This window comes from Budorcas taxicolor, chromosome 4 (assembly GCF_023091745.1).
Source record: "Budorcas taxicolor isolate Tak-1 chromosome 4, Takin1.1, whole genome shotgun sequence".
Taxonomy (NCBI): domain Eukaryota; kingdom Metazoa; phylum Chordata; class Mammalia; order Artiodactyla; family Bovidae; genus Budorcas; species Budorcas taxicolor.
In genome coordinates, this window is record NC_068913.1 from 76,514,277 (window position 1) to 76,532,919 (window position 18,643).

An 18,643-nucleotide genomic window follows, 5' to 3' on the forward strand; every position below is an offset into this window, starting at 1 on the left:
TGGATATCCAGTTTTCCCAACATCATTTATTGAAAAGACTATTCTTTCTCATTGTATATTCTTGGTGCCCTTATCAAATATTGTGTGTATTAGTCGCTCAGCCGTGTCCAACTCTGCAACCCCATGGACTGTAGCCCACCAGGATCCTCTGTCCAAAGGATTCTCCAGGAAAGAGTATTGGAGTGGGTTGCCATTACTTTCTCCTGGGGGTCTTCCTGACCCAGGGATCCTAGGTCTCCTGCATTGCAGGCAGATTCTTTACCATCTGAGCCACCAGGGAAGCCCAGTTGATCATGTATGCATAGGTTTATTTCTGAGCTCTCTATTCTGTTCCATTGGTTCTGTATTTATGCCAGTGCCATACTGTTTTGATTACTATAGCTTTGTAATATAGCTTGAGATCAGGAATTGTGATCCCTACAGCTTTGCTGTTTTTTCTTAAGATTAATTTGGCTGTTTGGAGTCTTTTGTGATTCCATACAATGGAATATTAAGTTTTTTTTTTTTTTACTTCTATGAAAACTGCCATTAGAATTTTGATTGGAATTGTATTGCATTGGGAGATTACTTTGAGTAGTGTGGATATTTTAATGATATTGGTTCTTTCAATACAAGAACACTAGATATATTTCCATTTTTTTTGTGTCCTCTTCAGTTTCTTTAATCACTGTCTTGTTGTTTTCAGTTTACAGCTCTTTCACCCCCTTGGTTAAACTTATTACTGAGTATTTTATTTTTTTTGATGCTATTGTAAATGGATTTTTTCTTAGTTTCTCTTCCATATTTAAAACTTTAAAATTTTTCTCTGAAACAAAAATTTATACATCATGTGAGAAGACAAGCTACAGAGTAGGAGGAGATATTATTAACACATATAGCTGGCAAAGAATAATATACAGGGTGTACAAAGAATGCCTATAAATCTATTTGAAAAAGGCAAAGCCACAAAAATAGGCAAAAGGCATGAAAAGGCAAAGGAGAGGGAATAAAGTGCAAGATCAATGCTATAAATGAAAAGATGCTCAAAATCAAGGAAGCACATTAAAACAGCCTGCATTATCCTTCTATCACAATCAGCTTAGCACAACACAATGTGTGTTCAGACAACACAATGGTTAAAGTGTCTGACAATGCAATGGTTCAACAGGAGATAAACAAGCAAGATCCTTACATGCTACTGGTGATCATAGATTCCCACAATCACTGTGAAAAATGATTTGGAGAGAAGCAAATTTACTTCTCACACATGCTGTGTAAGGAGAAAAATGGCATGCCTGTTGGTAGCTCTGTAAGAGCTGACACTTGGAAGCTTTGGGAGATGAAGTCCTCCCTGGGTTTCTGGTTCCCCTACATGCCTTGCTGGCTGTGCCAAAGAAACAAAACCTTGACTGCGGTTTACCCAGCCATCTTCAGAGCTGTATTTGCAGGGGAGAACCTCAAAGAATGAGGGAACATATCACCTCAGGACGAAGAGGCAGCTTGCCTACTGCCTGCCCCAAATCTGCAGAATCTCCAAGCTCAGTGGTCCTCTCCTACAACCCAACCCACTTCCTGAGCAGCTGACATCTGGCTCTCCACATCACCCTGTGGGTCTGGGGTGCTTGGGAAACCAGCGCAAGTATGCCAACACTCTGGTTACTGCTTTGCCCGTGAATAATGAAGTCTCTCATTTCTGACCCAGAAATCTCATCTTTTCTACCAGCGTCTAAGAGATTGCAGCAGCCTAACTTGTTAACTGCTAAGAGGGGTGAAGGGTTTCCCAGGTGGCACAGTGGTAAAGAATCCTGCCAATGCAGGAGATGAGGGCTCAATCCCTGGGTAGGGAAGATCCCCTGGAGTAGGACATGGCAACCCACTCCAGTATTCTTGGCAGGAAAATTCCATGGACAGAGGAGCCTGGTGGGACCCCATAGTCCATGGGATCAGAAAGAGTCGCACATGACTGAGCATGCACATGCACCCACACAAGTTGGGTGAAGCTTCAGACCCTTCACAGTTCTTGACAGAAGTCACCTAAATACCCATCATCATGACTGAAGTGTACAATATGCTTGAAATGAAATGTTATACACTAGTTCAATTAAATGAATTTTATCTGTCAATATTATTACCAACAAAACATAAACATTGAGTGAAATAGTATGACAGAAACATAAGATTGAGTGAAAAAACTCATTACTGAATGATGTATTCAGACAAAATTAATTATGAATACCTTCATCTATAGTAATAGTTTAGTAATATTCTGGGGAGGAAAACATCGATTTAAGGGCAGGGAGGTACGAAGGGGTTTCCATGGTATTTTACTTCTTAGTGAAAACTGACACAGATATGGCACAATGTTAGAATTATGTAAGTGGCTATTCTCTATACTTGAATAATATATATTCTCCATATTTGGAATGCTCCATACATTTATAATGCCACTGGTCATGGCATCAGTCTATTTCAGACCCACAGCACCTTTTCCTTCAAATATGAACATTGGTTCTCACAGTTCCAACAGAAATGGTTCAAAACATACTTATTTTTGCAGTGAAACTTCTCTCAAATTAAAACATGACCCAACACAGGATCCTTGGGAAAAGCATCACTTGTTCTGACTTGGAGGAAACCAGAGACACTTCTGCTTTAAAAAAATGACACACAAACTACCCTCCCCCGCAAACCGTATTAAAGTCCTAAACTGAAGGCAGAGATGAGTCCTTGCTGCTCTGCACCTAATTACTCCATCTCTCTTCCAGGCCTTTGTCCCTGGCCTCGTGCTCTGACGGCCTGAATACAGAAAATGAACCCATGTGGACATAGGTGCTGTGGACACAGGCTTTGATTTGGGAAAAAAGATGAACCACTCCGGGCTGGTAACCTGATCTTTGCACTTCTGCTGGTAAACAGTTGAAAGGCACTCAATACATCCTCCGCTTTTTAAAAGCACAGCAGTGAATAAAAGGGCCGGAGGGCCCCGGCTTGAAAGGGGAGCCATTCATCACCTTCAGGGGAAGTAGGGTCAAATTTATTCTCTGGTCCTCCCTCAACCGCGGCAGCCCAAGAAATATTCACCTTGTTTCGGTTAGCGGGCCAAGGGTCAGAGGTCAACAGGGCTGCTCTAGCCGGCCTGTGCAGTCCTGCAAACAGGCCACACAAGGAGATGCTGTTTGAAATCAGAATTCCTTTCACTCTGTGTAAGTTTCCAAAGCACAGGGGTCAACCAGTGAGTACTGAAGGGGCTGTTGGTCCTGCCTCTCGCTACATAGGATACCTGCAAGCTCAGATCCGAAGAGGAAAGTACATGTCCCTGGTCTGCCGGCCTCACATGGTCGACTTTCTCATGAAATTGTGGCTGGGCGCAGGGTTCTGCTACAAGGTGTGAGTGGGCTGTTGGTTGGAACATCGACTGGGAGATGAAAACTGGCATGACTATCACACGGTGGATGGGAAGCAGGATGGGTGGTCAAACTGTGGTCAAACACTGAGATCTGATGTGTCCAGTGCGCCAGACTGCTCAGAATCAGCTGGCCTGATGGCCTGGGGACTCCCATCTGCAAGAGGATGAGAAAGCCATGCCCAGGCAGGTCCAGTCCTGAGGCTGGGCTGTGAGAGGGAGTGTCCTCAGTGGTTGTGGGGCCTTGTGGCACCTGGTGGGTCAGTGGGCCCGACCCACCAGCAGACTTGCTTCTTGGGCCCCAAGAGAGAAACCAGGCCTTAACTTCTACTGTGATCAGAACTCATAGCACTGGATCTGTGAAAAGGCAGCACCCAGGGACAGTGATGTACACAGAATAGAGCACGACAGCTGATTCGCTGAAGGAGGCCAGATGAGCAGACCGGCATTTTCTTGGTAACTGATGCTCAAGCTCCCAGAGAAATTTCAAAAATAAGGCAGGCTCTGGAGGCCATTTGAATGGCCTCCTGCAATAGCACATGGAAGGAAACACATGAGAAATACGCATTTATGCATAAATCTTTATCAGTCTTCATTATTCTGTAGGAGGCAACCGAAGGCAAGGCATTGGTGTGCCAAATGGTATCATCAGTTTTAAGATTCTCGGGATGCATTGCTGTATTGGTTTCCTAGGGCTGCCATAACACATGACCACAACAGAACTGTTTAAGTCACAGTCTGGAGACTGTAATCCAAGATCAAGGTGTTACCAGAGTGGTTCCTTCTGAGGCTGTGAGGGAGCTGTTCCGGGCTTCTCTCTGGCTTGTAGGCAGCCGTCTTCTCCCTGTGTCTCTTCACCTTCCCCTCCTTCTGCGTGCTTGCGTGCGTGCTCACTCATGTCCAAGTGGGTTGCCATCTTCTCCTCCAGGGGATCTTCCCAACCCAGGGATTGAACCAGCGTCTCTTGTGTCTCTGCACTGGTAGGCAGATTCTTTACCACTACACCACCTGGAAAGCCCCCTCCTCCTGTGTATCTGTGTCCAAATTCCCCCTTTCTATAAAAGACCACTTGTGTTGGATTAGGGGCACATTTTCTTCCAGTATGACCTCACCTCAACTTGATTACATCTGCAAAAACCTTATTTCCAAATAAAGTCACATTCTGAGGGACGGGGGTCTGGGACTTTCAACATATGAATTTTAGGGGGACACAGTTCAACTCATAGCAGTTACCAAAGCAATTTTTTAGAAAGATTAAAGCAGTGAACACTCTCATTCACAATATATTAGAATATTATTTCATTGCAGTCTTCCTGGCATTGAGTGCTATCTTTAAAAAAGGTGGGGATTTTAAAAATTGCTACTTCATTCCAAAATAAACTGGTCACCTATACATTGGCTGTTTGATCCTTTCACAAAATCTAACTGTGTGTCTCCTCTCATACTGACCAGAATTGAAAAATGCACCAAGAAGGAGGAGAATCAGCTAGAAGTTCAGTAAACAGATGAGCTGGTTCCAGCAGGATTCCTGCATCCTTGTCCACCTCAGTGTAAGCATCCTCCCATTCAAATCCCAGCTCTGGCACTTTCTCAGTTCAGTTGCTCAGTTGTGTCCGACTCTTTGCGACCCCATGGACTGCAGCACGCCAGGCTTCCCTGTCCATCACCAACTCCTAGAGCTCACTCAAACTCATGTCCATCGAGTTGGTGATGCCATCCAACCCTCTCATCCTCTGTCGTCCCCTTCCTCTACCGCCTTCAATCTTTCCCAGCATCAGGGTCTTTCCAAATGAGTCAGTTTGTCGCATCAGATGGCCAAAGTATTGGAGCTTCAGCATCAGCATCAGTCCCTTCCAGTGAATATTCAGGACTGATTTCCTTTAGGATGGACTGGTTGGATCTCCTTGCAGTCCAAGGGACTCTCAAGAGTCTTTTCCAGCACCACAGTTCAAAAGCATCAGTTCTTCGGCACTCAGCTTTCTTTATAGTCCGACTCTCACATCCATACTTGACTACTGCAAAAACCATAGCTTTGACTAGATGGACCTTTGTTGGCAAAGTAATGTCTCTGCTTTTTAATATGCTGTCTAGGTTGGTCATAGCTTTTCTTCTGGCACTTTCTACGTCTGATATTTTCCCAACCTCCTAAGATCTTTGTTAACTAATAGGCAAAATGGAAATAATATTACCCTCCTCACTGGCTTTTCAAGGATTAGGTAGGATATTACAGTATCACACTGTGGTGTGTGTGATGGGTTCTTAGTGAAGTCTGTGACTGATGCTCAAGCTCCCAAAGCCACTCTGCAAGAACCAGATCCTCCCCATGGAGTAAACAAGTCATGCGTCACTAAGTGAACCAGATGACCAAGAACGTCAAGTTATTTATGTGGATTAACAGATTTCTCCATGGAATGGGACTCTTCCTCTCATTACTAGCTTCATGTGTCAGTATTGAATCACACTGGGGCATTCACGGACTTAAAATTCAATTACTTGTCATATTATTATTCAACCATTTCCTCCTTGGTAAATTTAATTTTTTCTCATTCTAATGAAGCTCCTTGGAAAAATCAAATCATAGCTTCTTTTAATGAGAATAATAAACCCATGATGGATGGAGCATAGAAAGGACGTGGGTTTGGAGATCTCTAGCTAAGCTAATGATGGTGCCAGGTCTGTTTTATATTTGTCTTTGGTGAAAGGGTTGAGCTGTGTCCACTGCCCAAATGTATTGTGGTCAGCCATGAACCCTAGTGGACCAAAAGGGTGAGACTGTAAAAGAATGCAAATAATAATACCATTTTCTCAAAAACAACATACAACTTTAACTCAATCATGATCTCAGATCACTCCATTCAAATTTTATTTTATTTATTTTTGGCTGTGCTGGGTCTTTGTTGCTGCACTTGGGCTTTCTCTAGTCGTGGTGAGTGGGGACTGCTCTTCATTGCACTGGGCAGGCTTCTCATTTCAGTGGTTTCTCTTGTTGCAGAACTCATGCTGTAGGCACCTGGGCTCAATAGCTGTTGCACACAGGCTTAGCTGTTCCTCGGCATGGGGGATCTTCCTGGATCAGGGATCGAACCTGTGTCCCCTGCATTGGCAGGCAGATTCTTATTCATTGTACCACGAGAGAAGTCCTCATACACAGTTTTGAAGTGAGGTCTGATTCCTTTCCAGATGAAGTCTGAGTCTGTCAACAACCTTCACTTTGTGGGTGTTGGTCACAGACAGGCAGACCCAGGCTGTCCTGCAAACTCTGGTGGAGCCCCACATGGCAGTGGCACCGACTGAGGCATGTGTGCTCATGCCTCCCCAGCCGCTGAGCATCCCAGTCACCTGCAGCCCCGGGTATGGCCCAGTGGAGTATGTTGACTCTGGCTGCTGCCAAGTGTCTGCTCACAAAAAGGAGTTCCTCCCTTGTTGATCAGTCCCTCAGGAGGCCCATCTCTCTCTCTCTCTGTCTGTCTCACAGACACACATGCACGTATGCTTTGGGGGAGGATTAGGAAGAAGAGGCACATACACCTCCTCGTGGGCTGTAGAAAGAAGAGACAGATGTGAGGGTTGTGTGTGTATACGCATGTGACCACTTTTCTCACACCTTCTTAATTCCCTGGGTGATTTGCTTTAAGAAATTAACACTGATGAGATGCAGAAGTTTTATCATTATTGTTGTCTGTTGTGTTTGCTTTCCAACTATTGTATTTTTTTCTCAGATGCAATAGAGATCCAATTGTTTGCTTGAATAAAGGAGAGGAAAAGGAGTAAGCAAGAGAAGATAATAGCGGGGAGCAAAAGAAAACTGATCCATTTCTGGGGGAAAAAAAATGTTATCCCTCCCTGCTATGAAAAGCCTGCATCCCAAGGGCAACTTACACTGAGATGAGAATGATGGTGAGTTATCTCAATAACTGATGAGATAGCCAGCTAAAGGCTCTGCCATCCTAGGCAGCTGAGATCCTTTGATAAGATGTAGGCAAGAAAGCCTGATTGGGAGAGAAAAGGATTCATTCTTACAAGTAAGAGCACCACTGGGCCTGGGAGCTGGAGGAGGGGAGCTGGGAGAGGAGGCAGGACACGTAGTAGGAAAAACATTTAGTAAACATGCTCTGTGTTCCAGGCACTCTTAAATGTATTATAAAACTTTCCAAGTTTTATAACAACTATAAAGTACATGATGTTTTCTCTATTTTATGGAAGAAAAAACTAAGATTTTGAAAGGCTAGGTAATTTTCCCCCAAGTTTTCCTAGTTTTTGGTACAACTATCCACTCAAAAACTGAAGCCAGAAACTTGGGTTCATCCTAGACACCCCCTTCCCCCAGCCCACCTTCTCCATCCAAACATTCAATCAATGAACAGCTCCCTGGAGGTGACCTCCTAGAACTGTCCCACTGCCTTCCTCTCGTTGGCCACCATCTTGCTTCAGCCACCTTGTTTTCCACTCGGATTTTAATGATAGCATCCCGGTGGTCTTGCCCAATTAGCTCTGCAGAGAATCAGGCCTTGCAAAGACTGCTGGGCTTCCCTGTTTGACTACTTGGAATAACTACCGTAAGTTTCACTTTCAAAGAGATCTCATTCACCTCCATTCTTAAGAGGAAGCACGGTGGTCTCATTTCTAGAATATTTAGTATAGCCTTAGGCACATGTCTGAAATTTCCATTTGCTCACCATCAAACTGAAACATGCTTTCCTGAAATCTAAAATAATTTAAAGTTTATTAAGCCAGGTTGGTTTTGATCTAGACATAAATCCTTAGCAACGAAGAACGTTTTCGCTTTTTTATTTTTTTTTAAAGAAAAGGTCTATTTTGTTTTTCCTAAAACTTGGAATACACACACATATTGATTCCTTTACAAGAATGAAAGTAAATTTTAATTCTACTTTAACTTTCCACCTTGTCATTCCCCAGCTAGAGCAGATATCTTTTCGTAATGCATTTTCTGGGCCACAAGCTGCAGCAGAGACTGAAGCCAGGCAGGGCACAGTGTGAATGAATTATGGCATCAGCCTCCCAGGTCACATCTGCTTCTCATTCCATGAGCTCTGAATGGTGCTGTCTGTGTTCTTCAGACACTCTGCACCTAGTAGTTATCAATCAATCACCTAGGAAGGAACAAACTCCAACATTCTCCTACTGGTTGGTGTTCTCAGTACATGACAGGAAGCAGGACACAGAGCTTCATTTTTTGGAAGTATGGAAGAAATAAGTTTCTTTAAGCAGAAAATGTTGATGGTTTCATGACTATTCAGATGTGACTTTTGATCAACTCTTGCCTGCTCTGCCCTCTGACTTGTATTTTCTGGCTTCTCCATCTCCATCTCATTCTCGTGAGTATTTTACCACGCTCAAGGCATAATCCTTGTGTTTTACATCCCCATCTCATTTTCTCCTCCTTTTGCCCCCTTAGGCAGATATTGTTTCCTTGCTTCCCATGTGAGGCCACTGGGAGCCTGTGAGAGTTTCTATGCCTTGCCCATGGCCATGGATAGCAGGTGATGGAGCCAAGATCTTAGTGTGCTCCTTCCACTAAGCCATGCTGCTTTGAGGACTTAAGTCTCTGAAGCTCCTGGACATTCTTTCAGCACATCTAGAGCTGGGATGTATTTTTGAGATGAGACAGTTGAATTCCTTAATCTCCCTAGGGGGAAACTAAGGTTTCGAGGGACAGGCTGCTTCCAAGTTGAACAGACTTAAACTTGAAATCAGAGGTCCTCATTTGAATGCCCATTTTCCCAGATCTTGGTGATCTGGGCAAATCTTATAATCATCCTGAAGATCAGGTACTAATATAGAATTCACAGGAGTCGAGTGAAATCATCCTTTGAACAAGGAGGTCTTTAGTGTCTTTTTTTGGACGTGACTCCTGCCCAAGTGGGTCTTGTCTAGGGATAGAGGCAACTGGAAAGTAAATTTTAAAACATGCTATTAAAATTATTGCAAAACTCCTGGCACATAGTTGATTTTCCATAGTGAGTTAATGTTGTTACTGGTTTAAGGTTTAACTATTGAGAACAAGATCATGATAGCAAAAGTGCAGAGGTGACTGTTAAAGGAGATGTAAGTGTTAAGACAGTCAAATGCAATGTGAAATCCTGTACTGGATTTTGGTTTGCAAATCTTTAAAAGATATTTTGTGAACAATTTAATAAACATTAAATTTCATAGGCATGATCATGGCTTTGTTGTTATATAGGAGAGTATCTTCAATGAAGCATTTACTAGGGAAGGATCTGTCTGCCACCATAAGAAATAGTTCCATGGGCTTCCCTGCTGGCTCAGACAGTAAAGAATCTGCCTGCAATGCAGGAGACCTGGCTTCTGTCCCTGAGTTGGGAAGATACCCTGGAGAAGGGAATGGCAAACCACTCCAGTATTCTTGCCTGGAGAATTCCATGGACAGAGGACCCAGGCAGGCTACAGTCCATGGAGTCGCAGAGTGGAACCCAACTAAGTGACTAACATGCACACACACACTCACATTAAAGAGACTGAGGAAGAAAGGGAGATGAACTCACTTTCACAGGAAACTCTAAAATGACATCCACCCCACAACAAAGGTCCATAAACTTTTAAAAAGCCTTTTTTATTTGTTTAATTCTAAAGAAATAATCATAGGTAAGATGTAACTTCTTTGCCAGTGGGTAGAAATTGTGCACTACGTGATATTGCATCCCAGAATCTGAATCTTGAACAGCAGTACAAAGAAGCTGAAAATGACTAAAGCTTTACTCCGAGAAACTGTGTGGTTCCCCTGCACCTGCCCATCCAGCCCAGTGTCACAGCCTCCAGTCAAGCTTCTTCTATGTGCCGTGTACCCTGCTGTGCTTAGTCACTCAGTCATGTCCAAATCTTTGCGACCTCATGGACTGTAGCCCATCAGGCTCCTCTATCCATGGGGATTCTCCAAGCAAGAATACTAGAGTGGGTTGCCATGCCCTCTCCAGGGGATCTTCCCAACCCAGCGATTGAACCCATGTCTCCCTCGTTGTAGGCAGATTCTTTACTGTCTGAGCCACCAGCGAAGCCCAAAGTTCTTCTATAAATAAGCCTGTTTCCCGGAGGGTGGCCAGGGTTGGCTACTATTCACAACCAAAGAAGCACAACAGATACAACAAAGAAACCATTGTTCAGTTATAGATTAAAGGAGATTAAAGAGTAAACCTTCTTATCCCTTTCAATAGTCCCATGACCCAGCATTTTAATTATAGGCTCATCTGAGTTTTTCTAAGCAATTAAACCAAAGTGTCCCTGCATATGTTGATATAAATCCACCATTCTGTCACTATCTTGTAGTAATAGTAGTAATGGCCAGCCTGCCCCTCCAATGGCCTGCTCCCAGTAGTTATGCAGACCCCACACCAAAGAGGGAAAGTGCTCATCCAGATTGTTCTTGCCCAAGGTATCTCCATAATACCTCCCGGACCACCACCTTTGACTCACGAATGTGTCTGGTGGTCTCCACAAGTCTAGTCCACCAGAAAGGGATTTGCTCCTGTTACCTCTAGTTGCCAAGACCCCAACACAGCATCTGGGCCTCAACAGAAATGCAAAAATAGTTATTAAACAAGAAGACAAATGAGCAAAAGAGTTGTAGCACCTGCAAAGCTAGAACCAAACTAGTGGCATAATTCCAAACACATTACAGCCAATGACCATTAAAAGGGTATGCCAACAAACCTGAAACTTAAATGGGCCACTTTGTTGACAGAGGAAGTCCGCAGGACTCACTTAATAGATAATCCAGTACGTCTTAAAGAATTAGATCAATAACGCAACTTAAATGCAAAAAAAAAAAAAAAAAAAGAATTGTGCAGTGTATAGAGAAGGTACTGTTATTGAATGTGTCAACAGTGGTTTGCAAAGTTTCGGGCTGGAGATTTCTCACTGAATGATACTTCACTGTTGTGGTAGTTGAAGTGTCAAAGTATCAACTTCAACTGGTAGATCAGCAATCCATGTTATTGGAGATCATTATTTCTTAACTCTGGCTCCCCTCATCAAGGTCTTTATTTCCATTATCACAGTTAAAGCATCACAATCTTTCTTTTGGATTTTTGCATTCTCCTGACTTGCCTCCTCTGCTCAGGTGTTTCTACTTTCCGTAGTTAATTTTTAAGAATGAAAATCTGACTATTTGCATTCTTCTTAAAGCCCTCCTCCCCAGAACCTGGTTTTTCTATTTTAATGCTCCAGGTCCAGCCATACTAATCTTTTGCTGACTCGCCAGCATCACCCTCTCTCTGTGAGGTGCCCTTTGCACCTGCATGCATGTGATCCTGTACTAGCAGCTGGGATGCAGCATGAGCAAGTCCTGCCCCTTAGGCTGGATGCTTCAGTAGGGAGAGACAAACGAAAGACACAGAGCAAACAAAGAGGGTATTTCAGGAACTCAGGGATTTTACAAAGATAAGACAGATAGTAGAATGAAGGGTAGCCTTAATAGTAGGATAAGCAGACTTTTAGGGAAAACCTTACTGATGATGAGGCAGCTGTGTAAGGATCCAGGGATGGAAGAAGAAAGGATGGTAGAGAGGAAATCTACTGGGTCCAGGACGGACAGGTTCTTGTAATTGTGATGAGTGCTGCGAGACTGGCGTGGTGGGAAGCCATGAAGCAACAAGATGAGGTTTGCCTTGGGGCCTCTGGGTTTGGGTGGAGCTTAGGCTGTAGAAAGGCAAAGGTGGAGGCAGAGGGGATGACCAGGCATATTTCTATCATCCAAGCAAGAGCTGATGGCAGCTTACTGTGGCTTGACTTAAAATATGTTGTGAAATCAAACTCAAAGGATGAGTTGGACATGGATGTGTAAGGAGGACAAAAGCTGATGTGATCCTTAAGTTATGGCATATTGGGAAAGCTGCACAGGAAAAGTTGAGAGTTCTCATTGCCATAGCTGTCTTCTTATTTCAAATTCAAGCAGAGATTCAGAGAGGTGGTTGGGTGACTGTGTGGGAAACTAGGGAGACAGGTCCAGACCAAATAGATTTCTGACATTTGAAGACATGTTTCTTGTTGAGATAACCTTGGGGAGAGAGAGACAGTAGAAAATAAAAGCTGAGGGGGTGGAACAGCAAGTCACACAGTAGTGTGAGAAGTCTGGGCAAACCCTGGTTCACTCCTACCACCTTTCAAAAATCAGCTTGGAAACACTTTGCCTGGAAGGCGACAGCTGACTACAAGAGGCTGGAAGAGATGCTATCCCACCTACTCCTAAAGACCGTCCCCCACTTAGTGATAAAGACTTGCTTGCCTGCCCACCCACCCCTGCCTGGAGGACCTGGGCTGTGGCTTCTGCACCCAACACTTGTTTGACACCTGTCAATGAACAATCATGTCTGTCATGCAAATCAGATAAAAGACTACAACATGTGTGAAGAACTGTCAAAACTCAGTAGTAAGAAAACAAAGAACCCAGCTAAAAAGTAATTGATAGACCTGGACTTTTCACCAAAGAGAACATTCAGGTGGCAAATGAGCACAGGAAAGATGTTCACCATCATTAGCCATCAGGGAAATGCAAATTAAAGCCAAAATGAGGACCACTACATCCCTGTTGGAATGGCTAAGATACTGACAGTACCAAGTGCTGATGAGGATGCAGAACTGTAGATGGTTCTGTACTGCTGGTGGGAATGCAAAATAATGGAGAAAACCTTCTGGAAAACAGTTTGGCACTTTTTCTTGTAAAGTTAAATATGTACTTATCATATGAGCCAGCAATCCCACTGTTGGGTATTTGCTCTAAAGAAATGAAGACTTATATTAATGCAAAAGCCAGTGCAAATGTTTATAACAGCTTTATTCACAATCACCCAAAACTGGGAACAAGTCCTTTAACTTGTTCCCAGTTAACAATGGATGGAGTATCCAAACAAGGGAATGCTATCAGCAATAATAAGAAATGGACTAATGATAGGAGCAGAATGATGAACTTCAAAGACATTACGCAAAGTGAAGGAAGCCAATCTGAATGGTATGATTCCACATATACAACACTCTGGAAAAGACAAAACTATAGTGACAGAACTGATCAGTGGTTGCCAAGAGTTAGTGGGGGTGTGACTGTAAAGGAGTATGATGGCATTTGGGGGAATGATGAAATGGTTTTACATCCTGATTGTTGTGGTGTTCTGATGTATAAATCTATACATATGTAAAAATGATAGAACTATACACCAAAAAAGCTGATATTACTGTAGGTTAATTTAAGAGGCATTGTTTAAGTTTGGGGGTTTTTTAAAAATATTTTTGACTGTGCCACATGGCCTGCAGAACTTCCCTAACCAGGGATTGAACCCAACCCACCTGCATTGGAAGCATGGAGTCTTAACCACTGAACCCTCAGGGAAGTTCTAAGACGCATCATTTAAACATTATCATCTGCTGTACGAATGAATGGATGAAGTTTATTTGCAATCAGGCTGACTTCTAGGATTTCCTAGTTACTTTGCCTTATTCTGACCAAAATGGGTGAACCTATTAAACTAGAAAGGAGAAATTTCCGAGGCAACCTATGGCCGTAATGTCTTCCTTTGATGTTAAACCACAAGACACAAGTTGATGTGTGTTGATGAGTCCAGAATTGTGGGGTTTTCTCAGGCCCTGGATACAGAGCTCTCTCTCCTGCAGGAAGACCTGAGTGGCTAGGACATAACAGTAATTGAACGCAGCGGAGCTGGTCAGGTCCCCTGCAGGTGTGACTCTGGTTCTGAGATAATGGGCAAAGCACTCCAACCCTGACACCCGGCTTCCCTGCCCATAGAATGGATTGAAGCATTCTTAGCTTACAAGGTGATTGTGTGTGAAAGTGTTTTCCAAAATGTGAATTGTCTGCAGCAAAGCAGAGGCTGTTGAACATCCCATATCCACATACCTCTCGTCACCATTACCGGTTCCTCTGGCAGAATGTGGACAGGCCTCCCCTCCACTTGGACTGCCTTGTTGGGAGGCTGCCCTCATAGTCCCTGTAACCCAATTCCGTCTGTCAGGAAAGGCTGCATCTGGGGGCTGGCACACTTCATTTGGGTTTGATTAACGAGGCTGCAGAGGGTCTTTGGGGCACAGCCGCTCAGATGCACACTTCTTTCCATCACCAGATATGCCATTTATCTGTGTTTTCCTTTGGGGAAGAAGGAGGAAATGGGCTGTTAGTAAAAACACAGACTCACTTATTATAATAAATTATAGTGAAAAGTAAAATAAACATGACCCCACTCATAAAGGATGAATCTGATCCAGAGAGAGCCTCAGGAAAGAGAAGATAACAAAGAAATAAGTAAAAGATACTTTCTCCTTGGTTGTTCCTGGTGCAGGCAGTGGTGCTCACGGCATGTTTAGGGGCACACAGGCTGCTGTAGAGCAAAAGCATCAACATTTAGGCCACTGAAATGCTACAGAAGTTTGATGTTTTTGTTGCATGAAGAGTTCATGCAAATTGTGCAAATCAACTCCCAATGGACAAGTGAGAGACAGAAAATTCACCCCAGAGAAAAAGGAATTAGGGAACATATTAATACATGTGGGAAAATGTTTAACCTTACTGGTGATTAAAGAAATGAAAATTAAGATAATGAGATATCTTTCATTGCCTATCAAGTTAACAAAAATGTCAAAATAAAATAAAATAAAATACATAATGCTAGTAAAGTCAAGGAAACTCATATAATGCTGATAGATGTATAAATTGATACAGCTATTTTCAAAAGCACTGTAATATGCATTAAGAACTATAAAAAGCATGCATACCTTTTAGCCTGATGTTTATATCATTTAACCAGTAATCCATGTGAGTAAATCTGACCAAAAGAAAAACACTTAATGTATAAAAAACATGGCCAAAAGAAACAACTGTAAATACACCCCAAAAAATTCTTTGTACAGAGTTATTCATCACAGTAAGTTTGGAAGTGAACTAAATATCCCTGAACTGTTTTGCAAGCATCTGAAAAATGGTGGCAAAGAGTTTTAAATATCTTGTGGAGATATTTATGATATAATGTTGGATTATAAGGCAAGTTGGAAAGTTGTTTACATAGTACAGCTTTAATTATGCAAACAACGCTTTATGGAGACCAAGACTTGAAGAAGCTTGAACAAAACAGCAATAATGGTAATATTTTGAAAACTGGACATAACTTTTTTGTTCTAACCTGTTGGCCTATCTATTTTTTTTTTAATGAAAATGTATTTTGGGGAGAAAACAAAGAAGAATTAAAGATGAGCTCAGATCTTCCTAATGACCCATGGCTCATCTATCATTCGTGAATGTGTCTTAATCTTTCTTGAGCCTATATATACGGTCAACCCCACGACCTCAGACTAATGAGTTCCTTACGTTGTCACTGCTGTGTGGAGCATGACTTCCTTTCCTACAGAGCCTACGTTTTAAGACTGTAAGGATGCCCTTGGATCACATTGGATGTAGTAGCTGAATTGGGCAGCATCCATGATCCTAGCTGCCCAGAAACTTTTCTAGGTCCCAAGCACAGCTGGTAGAATGTCCCTTAGGGTAACCACTGCAGGCAGGCATCTGTCAACATTCAGGAAACCAAATATGTTTATACCCTGAAGCCAGCGCATCCCCTACCGAGGAATCTTCCATGGAGCCCACCCCTCCTCTCCAAACGCCTGTGGTCTGTAGGTACCTGGCCTGGCACTTGGAGAGGAACAGAACAAAGAACTGAGAGCGGGAACATGTCAGAGCAGCGCCCGGAGGAGCGGCCAGGCCTGAGCCCAGCTCAGGTGGAGTGCAAGCCCAGTGCAGGTACGGGGCGCCTCTCTGCCCTTTTTTGGCCATGCCTCCTTTTGTTTCATGAATTTCTCTGAGCATGGCTGCACATTATCCTCTCCTCTTTGTGGTTTTCAGCTCTTCAGTATGCAAAATTACTGCTAAAAACCAAGAGAATTTCTTGGTTAAACCATGAGCAAAAATATTTTAAATAAAGCATTTGCTCAGTCATGTTCATAGTGTCTCCACATAACAAATCTTGTGATCGGGGGATCCAGTCTTGGCTCAAGACACTGAGTCCAGGGACAAGGTTGATGGATGGATCAACTGGGAGTGACCCCTGACCTTTAGGGCTCAGCTACTTTGTTCCCTGTCAAACCACAGATGAGATTTAGGCGTATACTAAATAAATCAGGTTCAGTAACACTGAAAACAAAACCTTCCTGGTTGATGTTACCAAGAGCCATCGATGCCAAAAAGAATATCCAGTTTCCTGGAGTGAATGTCTTATTGTACTAAGATGCCCAGTTCTTTCTTGACATAGAAGAAAGTCAGATAGTCCTTAGCAGAAAATAAGGAGCCTGCATGCTATGGGGACAGAGAAGAACCAAGAGCAAGGGTGTCACGGCTACAACCAATAAAGTTTTTGTGCTTTACTCAGTCCTCAGAGAAACTGAGGTGGATTCCCGTCCACCTTGCACAGGAAAAGAGAGCCCAGAGAAAAGGTGGGTAATTTGGCACAAGGTCACACAACAAGGAAGTGCCGGAGCTGGAATCTCGGACAGGAATGAGTGTCAATAAGAGCTGAAACTATTGGAAAAAGCAGGGATTTCCCTGAAGAGAATCAGCCTGAAGCCCAGTGAGTCAGTACCAAGCCCCAGGAGGGCAAGGGACCCACTGAGCATTGCTTTGGTTACAGAGTCAAAACAAGTCAACGCCAAGGAGCTGGGGCTGGGAGGAGCTGCACAGCTTCAGAGCTCCCCTCCTGCTACCCTGGAGCACCAGGCACGAATGGAGAGCTGGCCCTCCAGGACTCAAGTCACATGATGTCACCTGGCCCCTCTCCTCTGTGGGTGTATGACTTATCTCTGGGGATATCCCGAGCCAGGGACACCCATACAGCCACCATCCAAGTTGGTGCATGGAGAATCCATGCCGAGCAAAAACCCACAGCCTTCCTCTCTTGCTGACGCCAGCCCTCACACCAACCCTCCCCATCACTGCAACGCTGCGATCCAACCGGGGACCTGGCCATTACATCCAGCCTCAGTTCACCTGATTGGAACCATCTCCTGAGAACCACAGGGAGGGCTCAGAGCCCATGAGCCTTTGCTCACTGTGGCTCTTCTAAGTGTTCTTCTGTTTTAAAGGTGGAGGAGCCTTCAATGTGGGACAGCCTCACCAGTCTTAGGTCTGGATTGTGCAGCAGAGGCCATGGCCACAGGTCAGTGCTCTTACCCAAGGGCTATGTCTGCAGGGCAAGGGAGAGCACTGTCACTCTGGCCACTGTGCCAGGGCCACACTGATCCTGTCACCAGGGTGTGTCTTTAACCCCTGCTGACCAGGCTGACTGTTGTGTCTGGAGCCAAAAATATGACCACAAGGAGACAGGGAAGAGGCAAAGCAATAAATGTGGAGCCTGTGAAAGGAGAACCCCGCTCAGGGCAGGAGAGTCTTCAATCCTCAGCACCTGGGTGTGGAGCCCCACCATCAGCTGCCTCAGTAAGGGGGCAGGCTTGGGGGCCCCAGCGAGGACTAGCAGCTCTTCTCAGGACTGGCTGAGGGTCCGTGGGAGGCTGCTGCTTCTCTGAGACACAGTATAGAGTTGGGAAGCCCCAGAACCAGCCACACACAGGCCCCTCTGATGGCGGAAGGTGTCCTTAGTATTGCAGCTCTTGTCATGGAGAAGGCGACTACGAACTGAATGATTTCCTGTCCCTTTATGTCACCTCTGTCATTCACTAGGGAGAATGTCACTCTCTCGTCCCCGGAAGGGCCTGTGTCCCTTGGGACTTTCATGATCGAGTCACTATGCCAGGCATCTGGAAGCGTAGAAACTTTTCTGAAGGATCCATGTCCTTGAGGGGTTCCAAGTCTGAGGATAGGAGAAGACCAGTAATATTAATCAGAGGAATACAACATGGATTCCCTTTAGGAAGTGGTGATTAGCTTGGAATGATGAAAACTGAGAAAGAAGAGACCCAGCAGTGTGTAGGGAGGGAAGGAAAGTTACAGTTTCACTAAGATGGTGAGAGAGGCCTCTGAGGTGAGGGTATTTCAGAGACTCAAAGGAGGCAGCCTGGGCAAAGCTGGTACTTTGGCCAGGATCTCAGCAATGAGTGCAGGCAGAGGCTCAAGGATCTGGGCAAATAGAAGACCATGCCTCAGAGAAGGCCGGAGTGGGGCAAGCTAAGGCAGGTGAAGCAGCAGGGCATGGAAGGGAGGCTCAGGTGGGGGATTCTGACTTTACTCAGTGAGTGAGGACCGCTGCTCCATCTGAAACTGGTTAAAAGGCGCTCTGACAC